Source organism: Ursus americanus, chromosome 31 (genome assembly GCF_024610735.1).
Source record: "Ursus americanus isolate L20-20 chromosome 31, mUrsAme1.1.p, whole genome shotgun sequence".
NCBI classification, from domain to species: domain Eukaryota; kingdom Metazoa; phylum Chordata; class Mammalia; order Carnivora; family Ursidae; genus Ursus; species Ursus americanus.
The window spans coordinates 16,188,307-16,199,622 of record NC_142157.1 but is presented as its reverse complement, the minus strand read 5'-3'; positions in this window follow the sequence as shown (position 1 = coordinate 16,199,622).

Genomic DNA, 11,316 nt, shown 5'->3' with positions numbered 1-11,316 from the left:
ACCAACTCTATGCCAAGACTGGAAATAGAGTATTGCACACGATTATATACTGCAGGGGACTCTGAAAGCTCTTGGATGCATAAAAATTGTGTTACCCTGAACAACATTTAAAACTTGTTCTGGAATATTGGGATAGTTTTCTATTACAGAAAAATTCATTTCAATGTTTCTTTTATTGAAACATTTCCATCACCACCAGGATCCTTCCTATTGCTCTTTATGGCTACATCCAAATCCCACCCCACGCCCCCTTTTCTTAATCCCTGGCAACAACTCATCTGCTCTCCAGTTCAATACTTTTGTCAATTTCAAGATGGTTGTATAAATGGAATCGTATAGTCTGTAACCGTCTGGAATTGGTGTTTTTCACTCAACATAATTCTCCAGAGATTCATCCAGGCTGCTGTATGTATCAGTAGTCCGCTCCTTTTTAATGCTGTGGTGTGGTTGTACCGCAGTTTGTTTAGCCATCCATCCATTTCTGGTTTGGGGCTATTACAAATAAATCGACTATAAACATTTGTGTATAGGTTTTGCTGGGAACCTAAGTCTTCATTTCTCTGGGATAAATACCCAGGAATGTTGATTGCTGGCTTGTATGGTAGTTGCATGTTTAGGGTTTTTTGTTTTTGTTTTTTTTTTTTACGAAACTACCAAACCGGGGCGCCTGGGTGGCTCAGATGGTTAAGCGTCTGCCTTCGGCTCAGGTCATGATCCCAGGGTCCTGGGATCGAGCCCTGCGTGGGGCTCCCTGCTCGGCGGGGAGCCGGTTTCTCCCTCTCCCTCTGCTGTTCCCCCTGCTTGTGCTCTCTCGCTCTCTCTGTCAAATAAATAAATAAAATCTTAAAAAAAAAAAAAAAAGAAGAAGAAACTACCAAACCATTTTCCAAAATGGCTGTACCACTTTACATTCCCACTAACAATGTGTGAGTGATCAAATTTCTTAGCTTTTGTGACAACATTGGGTGTTATTTTTTATCTTAGCCGTTCTGATGTGTGTGTAGGGGTATTTCATTACGGCTTTAATTTGCATTTCTCTGATGGCTAACGATGTTGAACATCTTTTTATATGCTTATTTGCCATTTTTATGTCTTCTTTGGTGAAACGTGTCTTCATGTCTTTTGCTCATGTCTAACTGGGTTTTTAATTTTTTTACTGTTGAGTTTGGAAGTTCTTTATATAGTCTAGATATTAGTCCCTTGTCAAATATATCGCTTGTAAATATTTTTTCCCCCAGCCTGTAGCTTGTCTTCCTCTTAGGAGAGTCTTCTATTGAGCAAAAGTTTTTAAATTTTATGAAGCCCCATTTGTCAATTTTTACCTTCTGGATTGTGCTTCTGGTGTCAAGTCTAAGAAATCTTTACCTCAGTCCTGAAGAATTTTTCCTCTTTTTTTCTAAAAATTTTTAGTTTTACATTTTAAGTTTGTGATACATTTTTAGTTCGTTTTTCCATAAAGTGTGAGACAGAATGAAGTTTATGTTTTTGCCTGTGGGTGTCCAATTGCTCCAGCACCATTTGTTGAAAAGGCTGTCTTTTCTCCATTGAACTGCTTTTGCACCTTTGGCAAAGTTAGTCGGGCATATTTGTCTGGGTATATTTCTGGGTTTGCTGGTCTGTTACATCGATCTATGTGTATGTTCCTTCACCAGTTATCCAGTCTTGATTACAATACCTGTACAGTATGTCCTCAGATCAGCTAGACTGATTCCTCTTACTTTGTTCTTCTTTTTCAAAATTATTTTAGCTATTCTAGTTCCTTCGTCTTTATATATAAGGTTTGGTATAATCTTGTGTAGTGTTTGCAAAAGAATCTTGCTGAGATTTTGATAGAATTTATATTAAATCAATCTGGGGACAACTGACACCTTTACTCTGTTGAGTCTTTCAATCCATGAACATTGTATATCTCTCCATTTATTCGGATCTTCTCTGATTTCTTTCATCAGTGTTACGTAGTTGTTATCGTACAAGTCCCAAAGATAAGTTTTGTTAGATTTATACTTAGTGTTTCATTTTTTGACAGGTTGTAAATGATATCGCATTGTTGTATTAGGTGTTTGTGTGTTCATTGCTTGTATGTACAAATACGCTTGATTTTTCCCCACATTTATTGAGAAATAATTGAGATATGTCACTGTTTAAGTTTAAGGCATACAGCATGATGGCTTGATTTACATATATTGTGAAATGACTACCACAATAAGTTCAGTTAACATCCATCTTCTCATATAGATACGATTAAAAAAAGAAATAAGAAAAAAGATTTTCTTCTTGTGATGAGAACTCATATGATTTACCTTCTTAACAACTTTCCTGTATGTCACACAGCAGTGCTAGCTACAGTCATCACGTTGCACATTACCTACTTCTTGCTTATTTATCTCAGAACTGGAAGTTTGTACTTCCTTTTGACCCCCTTCCTCCAATTTCCCCTCCTGCGACCTTCTGCCTCTGATAAGCGCAAGTCTGATCTCTTTTTCTATAAATTCAGGTTTTTTGTTTTTTTATAATTAATTTTTGTTAGGAGAGTTGGACTTATTTTTTTGTTTATTTAAATTTTTTTATAATAGTTTTTTATTTTATTATGTTAGTCACCATACAGTACATCCCTGGTTTTTGATGTAAAGTTCCATGATTCATTACTTGCATGTAACACCCAGTGCACCATGCAATACGTACCCTCCTTACTACCCTTCACCAGCCTATATTTACCTTATATCCAGTGACCTTGCTGAACTCACTTGTTGTTCTAGGAGTCTTTTTGTAGATTCTTTTGACATTTATATATAGAAATCATGTCATCTGCAAATATAGACAGTTTCATTTCTTCCATTCTGGTCTGTATGTCTTTTTATTGTTTTCATTTTTCTTGTCTGAACTGGCTAGAACTTTTTTTATTTTTAAAGATTTTATTTATTTATTTGACAGAGGTAGAGACAGCCAGCGAGAGAGGGAACACAAGCAGGGGGAGTGGGAGAGGAAGAAGCAGGCTCCCAGCGGAGCAGGGAGCCCAATGCAGGGCTCGATCCCAGGACCTTGGGATCAGGCCCTGAGCTGAAGGCAGATGCTTAACGACTGAGCCACCCAGGCGCCCCATGAACTGGCTAGAACTTTCAGCACTATGTTGAATAAGATTGGTGAGAGCGAACATCCTCTTTTTCTCAATCTTAGGAAAGCTTTCAGTCTTTTACCATTAAGTGTAAGGCTGGCTCTGGATTATTTTTAGATGCTCTTTATCAAGTAGAGAAAGTTTTCCTCTATTCCCAATATTCTGAAGGCTTTTACCATGAACACATGTTAAATTTTGTCAATGACTTTTCTTCATCAATTGATGTAATCATGTAACTTTTTTCTGTAGTCTGTTAATATTATGAAATATCCAGATTGATTTAAAAATATCAAACTAGCCCTACATTTATAGAATAAAACTCACTGGTTATAGTAGCTAATTCTTTTTATATATTACTATTTACTAGTATTTTGCATCTATATTAACATAGTATATTATTCTGTAGTTTTATTTGTACTATCTTTGGTTATCGTATTAGGGTAATACTAGCTTTGTAAATAAATTGGGAAGTGTTCTCACCTTTTCTATTATCTGAAGGATTGTGTGCAATTGGTGTTAATTCTTTAAAGTTTGGGAGAAATCTTATGTGAAGTTTGTAAGCCTGGAGGCTTAAAATTGTGAATTCAATTTCCTTAATTGTTAGAGGGCTGTTCAAAAATTATCTATATCTTATTGAGTGAGTTCTGACAGTTTGTGTTGTTCAAGGAAGTAATTCATGTCGTGTAAGTTGTCAGATTTCTGTGTGTAGGGCTGATAGTGTCCCCTTATTACTTTCTTACTGTCTGCATGGTCTGCAGTGATATTCCATGTTCTATTCCTACATGTACTGGTATTTTCTGTGTGTCTCTCTCTCAGTCTTGCTACAAGTTTGTCAATTTTTTTCAGTAAGCTTTTTGTTTTACTATTTTTTTCTCTCTCTCTCTTTTTGTTTTCAATTCATTGATTTCCACTATCTTTATATTCCCTTCCTTCTGCTTGCTTTGGATTTATTTTTGCTTTTCTTTGTCTATGTTTTTGAGGTGGAAGCTTAGATGATTAATTTGAGACTTTTCGTTTTTTCTGATGTCTGTATTTAGTACTATAGAATTTCCCCTCCACATTGCTTTAGTTATGTCCTATAAATTTTGATGCATTGCATTCTCATTCTTAGTTAGTGCAATGTATTTTTTAATTCACCTTGAAATTTTCTCTTCGACCCATCGATTACTTAGAAATGTGTTGTTCATGGGGCGCCTGGGTGGCTCAGTCGTTAAGTGTCTGCCTTCGGCTCAGGGCGTGATCCCGGCGTTCTGGGATGGAGCCCCACATCAGGCTCCTCCACTGGGAGCCTACTTCTTCCTCTCCCACTCTCCCCACTGCGTTCCCTCTCTCGCTGGCTGTCTCTCTCTCTGTCAAATAAATAAAAAATAAAATCTTAAAAAAAAAAAAAGAAATGTGTTATTCAGTTTCCAAGTGTTAGAGATTTTCTTGTTATCTTTCTGCTACTGATTTCTAGTTTGACTTCATTGTGGTTGCAGAAAACACTGTAAAAGTTCAATTCTTTTAAGTTTTTTTGAGGTTTGTTTTATGGCCCTGGATTTGGTCTATTTTTGTGTATCTTTCATGGGGACTTGAAAAGAATGTACATTTGGCTGCTGTGGATGGAGTGTTCTCTAAAGGTCTTTTAGATCCTGTTGGTTGATGGTGTTGTGAGTTCTTTGATATCCTGGCTGGTTTTCTGTCTAGTTGTTCTATTAATTGTTGAAAGTGAGATATTGAAGTTTCTGACTCTAAATTGAATTTGTCTTTCTCCTTTCAGCTTTATCAGTTTTTGCTTCACATTCTGCAGTTTTGTTGTTTGGTGCATGCATGTTTAGGATTACTGTGTCCTTTGGTGGAGTGACCCTTTTATCATTATATAATGTTCCCCCTCTGTCTTTGGTAATTTTCTTTGTCAAGTCGACTTAGTCTGATATTAATGTATATGTGACATATCTTTTCCATCCTTTTACTTTCAGCCTACTTATACTTTTATATTTGAAGTGAGTTTCTTTTTTTTTTTTTTAAGATTTTATTTATTTATATATATAGAGAAAATGAGTGAGAGAGAGAGAGCACAAGCCAGGGGTGGGAGGGAGAGGCACAGAAAGAAGCAAACTCCCCGCTGAGCAGCGAGCCTGATGTGGGGCTCCATCCCAGGACTCTGGGATCATGACCTGAGCCAAAGGCAGACGCTTAACCAACTGAGCCACCGAGCCACCCCTTGAAGTGAGTTTTTTATAGACAGCAAATAGTTGGGTCATTTATTAATTACCTTGCCAATCTCTGTCTTTTAATTGCTCTTAAAAGACCATTTACATTGAATATAACTAATTGCTGTGTTGGGGATTAAGACTGCTATTTTATTTTTCATTTTCTGTTTGTTTTCTCTTTTTCATTTTTCAATTTTTCCCCATGTGGGTTACTTGAAAAAATTTTAAATTTCGTTTTGATTTTTCTGTCGAGTGTTTTTCTGTAGAGTGTATATCTTCTTGTGTAGTTTCTTTAGTTATTCTCTCGGCATTACATTTAATAATTAGGTGTCATCATTTTACCAGTCCAAGTGAAGTACAGAAATTTTACCTCTCTTTACATTCCTTCACTTCCCCTTGTCTATGACATACTGTTGATTTCATCATCACAGTAGTTGTTTTATAAGGGTTCTGTGAACTCCGAATTAGCAAATACTAAATCACTTCTCCTAGGGGAAATACGGAGTTAAATTCCTTCAAGCCTCAGGTTACATTTTCATCAACTGATCAATACATAACTGTTTTATGTATGTTTCCATTTAAAGACACCTTATTTAATATATATTGTTGATTCAGTAATATTGAACTCATGGCTGACGGCACTATAACTCATGCCTGAATGAAGCTTATTTAACACATATATTTTCTCCATAAAGCACATTACAACCTTCTTGCACTTTGAAACACAAGACAGAACTTCAGCATTGCACTTGGAGGCCATTTTAAACAGCATTTATTCGTAAATAAAAAGCATGAAAAATGTCACACTAGGTAGATGGAGAAAGCATTTGTTTACAGTATGAGAGCTGAAACAAGAAGAGAGAATGTCACCTTGTTTGGCCTCAGTTTGGAACATGTATGTCAATGACTCAGATTTTCTGCTAGTTGGCACTTGTCTGCAAATACTGTAAAAATTTATTAAATTGTAATAAGCCAATGAATTTGCAAATATAGGATCTGTAAACAATGAGGATAGACTATAATTGTTTTAAATATTTTTTCTACATAAATTTAGAACCACATCAGACAGTGTTATGATTTTTGCTAAAATCAGAAAACAATTTGGAAAGCTCAAGGAGATAAGAAAAGCTTACCGTATTTATTTATATTTTTGCTTACTTGTTTTGTCTTCCTTACCGATGTTCCAAGTTTCCTTCTTTTATTATTTCTTTTTTGCTTCGAGATTTTTTTCTCTCCATCCTTTTAGGGTAGGTCAGCTGGTGACAGATTCTTTTTGTTTTCTTTAATCTGTGAATGTCGTGATTTCCTCTTCATTCTTTAGGGATATCTTTGCTGGGTGTAGGATTTGAGGTTGTCAATTCTTTTCTTTCAGCACTTGAAAAATGTGTCACTTCCTTCAGACTTCCATAGTGTCTGATAAGAAATTCGCTGTTGTTCGTATAGTTTTCCCCGAACCATAATAATGCTATTTTTCTTTGGCTATTTTTGAGATTTTTCTCTGTCTTAGTTTTTGGAAGTTTAATTATCAAACATCTTGGCATGAATTTCTTTGAGTGTATCTCTTTTGGGGTTGACTCAGCTTCTTGAATTTGTAGCTTTATGTTTCTTGCCAGATTTGGGAAGTTTTCAGCCATTATTTCTACAAGGGAATTTTTAGCCCAAACTTCTTTCTCTTTTGCTTCTGAGATTCAATGACATGAATACTGAATATTTCTTTATAGTCCTACAGGTCTGAGTCTCTCTTCAGTTTTTTTCTCTGTTGTTCAAATTGGATCATTTCTACTGTTCCATCTTTTGGTTCACTAATTCTTTCCTTTGTCCTCTTCATCCTGTTGTTGAGTCCATCCACTGGGATTATTATTTAATTATTGTATCAATTTCAGTTCTAAAATTTCCATTTGGCTCTTCTTTATTATCTTCTAGTTCTTTTCTGAGATTTTCAATTTTTTTTGCTAAGGCCTTCTGTTTTTTCATTTCAGTGTGTTCATAATTGCTTTTTGAAGGATTTTTTTTTTATCATGGCTGCTTTAAAATACTTGTTAAATAATTCCAACGTTCCTGTCACTTGGTGGTGGTAATCATTCAACACCTTTTTGCATTTGGTTTGCGATCTTTGCGGTTCTTGGCATGATGGGTGATTTCTGATGGAAATGTGGACATTTTCATATAATGTTAGGAGTCTCTGGATCTTACTTAAATCTTTTGTTTTAATTGGCAGTTTCTGACAGTTTTCAGGAAAAGGGGAAGAACTATTATATTATTGCTAGGTGGAGGTAGCAATATTCCATTGGGCCTCTGCTGACACCAGCACAAGGAGGCTCCCTGTTACACCTGAGCCAGGATGGGAGTTCTGGCTCCCACATGGACTGCACGGGCACTGTAGTGAGGCTGGCCTCCTTACTATTGGGTGAGGATTAAATTTTTGACTCTTCATTAGGCCTCTGATGTCCACCTCAGTGGGGCATACTCATATGTTTAAAAAAATCTATTCCTTATCCCTAGAGAGAAGATCTGACTAAGTGTCCTTGATGAACTTCTGAATTTTTCATTTCTATCATCTCCCTGCTGATGAATTCTTCTATTTATAGTAAGTCTCTTCACCTGTCTGGGCCTGGCAACTGCCCAGACGCTCTGTCTTCACCCATGGTGAATTTTCATATGCACAGAGACTGTTTTCTCCTATCATTATTCCAGTATTTCCTCCTCTGTTCCTTGGCTTCTCATTGTTTACGCCTTTGAATGTTTGTCTGTCTTTTCAGAGCATTTGGCTTTTAAAATAAACAACAATCAAGGAGGGGGTTAAGTTAAAGTGTTGAGAGTGTAAGTCAGTGCCTCTTGACCCAGGCATCTCCCCCTGGGTGCAGGGGTCCTCTCAAGTTGACTGGGGGAAGGGTCAATAGGAAAGACTGGCTGAGGAGCTAATTTGGAGACAACCTATTTCCTCTGAGGAAAGGAAACAGTGCAAAACTATTTGAGGTCATATTTCCCTGTCTTAGCCACTTGAATGGTGTAGTGGCAATCAGAAGCTATAAATAGATAAACTTTGCTAGAAGCATCTTAAAGAACCATCAGGAAATGGCTGGCCTTGTTCATGATATTTTAGAAACTGGCATGTTAGCAGCTGATAGCACTATCTCTAATTTCACTGTTGCAAATATTACTCATGGACATTGTCACCCCTTTGTCAGTCTCTGGGATTCTCGGAAGTATCCTTTTATTTAACGTCCCATCCCCCCTGCTCTGCACACTCTTGGGCTTCTGGATGGTCAAATAGGATTTGAGTGATTGATTAGCAAGTTTTACTAATGATTTTGATTGGCTTTATTTGCTTAGCATGTAATTATCTTTTCCTGGTAATTAAGATTTAGTCTTAGTATTCATACTTGATATAATTTTGGATAAAGATTACCCCAGTTAAACTCAACTGTATTTCTAATTTCCAAGCAATTGTAGAACAATTTATCCCAACTACAGTACTTCTATCTTCTGAGGGGGGAAAAACCTTTGTTTTGCTTTGTTTTAAAATATGAAGTATTTTTGCTTAAGAAAGGTGACGGATAACACAGAATGCGGTTTTAAAAATAATGGCTTCCAACAAATTGTTCATTGGATAAAATTGGTATCAGTCTAGGATATAGTAACCTTTTCTTTGGAGAGGCATTTGAATGAGTTGGCCTTTTGAATCCATTTATTAGATTAATCTCTTTTCAGAATCCCAATTATGCCATATCTGGCATCTGGAAAAAAAGAGCATAGTGTCCCTGTCCACTTATATTCACGGACCCTAATAAAACCTGCTTGTGGGCCACGGCATTCAGCTGGTGTCTGAGCAGGTCTCCTTCTATCCCCTTAGCGAAAATGAAGTGGGTATCTGGATTTATCCAGGTCAACAGAAAGCGGGGCTGAGCGGGGCTTTAGCTGATCCTTCTTTGAGTACGTGGGCAGCTGTGTGGCTCCCTGGGCCCTTGCCGAGAAGAGCAGAATTGCCAGGGCACCTTGCTGGGGTGTGGTAGTGACGGCTCCTTCCCTGGCCTTCCAGCAAGGCTGCCGGGGTGACAAGGAGCGCTGCACTTTGGACAGCGTGCATTCTGTCAGCCACGTTCTTCTGCATGCTCGCTCTTGGAGGCACTAATGATGAGGTGAACTGCTTTCTAGAACTGCTTTAAGGTCATCCTAATTGGCTACTTTGTGTAATACAGCCTTTCAAAGAGACTATGTATTCTTTTGCTCACAGCTGCATATTAATAATACTTCTTTGGAATTTGATTAAAGCAGCGTCGACTCTGATACTTGTATGATTTGATAGTGGTTACAGAATGATCTGCACTGAATCTCCCAGCGTGACACAATTGCTCGAACTACCCCTGGGTGGGGGGCGGGGGGGGGGGGAGCTTGCGGGGGGGGGGGGGAAGCTTTGGCAGAGAGGAACTCCCACGCATATGCTTTCCCGGCCACCTGGCTGTTGTGAACAGCGGCTCAGCAGCAGGTGAAGGAGCCCCAGGCCCGGGGACTCGTCCCTGTCCGCACTAATGCTGCTGCCTAAACGCTTTCATTCCCTTCGGCTTGGTTTTCCCACAGATGCTGCTGACTGGGGCTGCTGCTAAGCCGAAGCGGGCTGGAGGTCAACAATCCGGAGACTGCTCTTAATTATTAAAGGATCAGCACGTCTTAATGCACACATCCGCTGGGGCCCAAAGATCTGGGTCTCCGGGAAAGAAGTTTTCTCCTTCTCTTTAAATTAGCGAAGACAAACCCACAGCAGGTGCGGGGGGGGGGGGGTGCGGAGGGGGGGCAGCTCAGGGTCGTTCCTATATTCGAATTCTAAATGTGGAACGGAAAATCTTGAATAAGGAAGCTCCTCTTGCTCTCCAGACTCAAGCTGCTGTGTCATCGAGGAGTCTGCAGACATGAGCTCCGCGTCATGAGCTGAGCCTTGGCTCGGCCCCGCCCCCGGGAGCACTTGGACCCGACGGCACAGAGCCTTCGCGGGGCGCTGCGTGACTGCCAGGGCTTAGCGGCTTCTCTTACCCTGAATGCAGCTCCTCAACATGTCATTACCCCTCCCACACATGGAACCCGTCTCCCAGGTAAATGTTTCTGCTCCGCTAACGCCGGTTCCCGGTATAAAAACAATCCTCCTCTCTCCGCTCCCTGTGGGCCACCAGGCACACGCGGAGACCGTGCTGGGTGGTGTGTGCTCAGGCCGGGGCTGCCCTCACATTTTTCTTGCAGTGATCACACGACGCGAAAGGGGAGCCTGAGGAAGTGTTGGCTCTGCCTTTTCTCCCCCATTGTTTCTTTCCTTCCACAATTGGAGGGAAAAGTGTCGGGTTTTTGTGAAGTGCCATAAAATTGGATTTAATAAGAAGAAATTAGGAAACCATGCCATTGAAATACCTCATAACATTAGCAAAAGAAAAAGGCAAAAAATTGGGCCGCCTGGGTCGCTCAGTCGGTTAAGCGGCTACCTTCGGCTCAGGTCTTGATCCCAGAGCCCTGGGATTGAGTCCCGCATTGGGCTCCCTGCGCAGCAGGGAGTCTGCTTCTCCCTCTGACCCTCCCCCCATGCTCTCTCACTCACTTTCTCTCAAATAAATAAAATTGTTTTAAAAAAAGCATAAAATAAAATTGTTAAAAAAAGGCATAAAATAAAATTAGTGGCTGGGTGGGTTATCTCCAAATGCATATTGCTGATGAGATGATGAGACTCCCTTGCAAATTTGACTGCAATGACTAATCAGAACTTATCTGTTCCAAATCTGAATGAGATTAGGGTTCGGGGAGTCTGCAGGAGTATCGGGAGTGCAGGGCAACTTCCCCTTCCAGCTGCTGCCTGTGTTGCACATTGATAGCAGACAAAGCAAAGAACAGAGACAGACAATCCACTCTGAAAAAACAATAAAGCAACCAGCGTAGATGGGTGCCAAGGCATTAATAAGCCTACAATTCAAACAAAAGCAATCTGTTTTTGTCTATCAAGTTTGCAAAGATAAAAGAAACTGTAATTCCCTG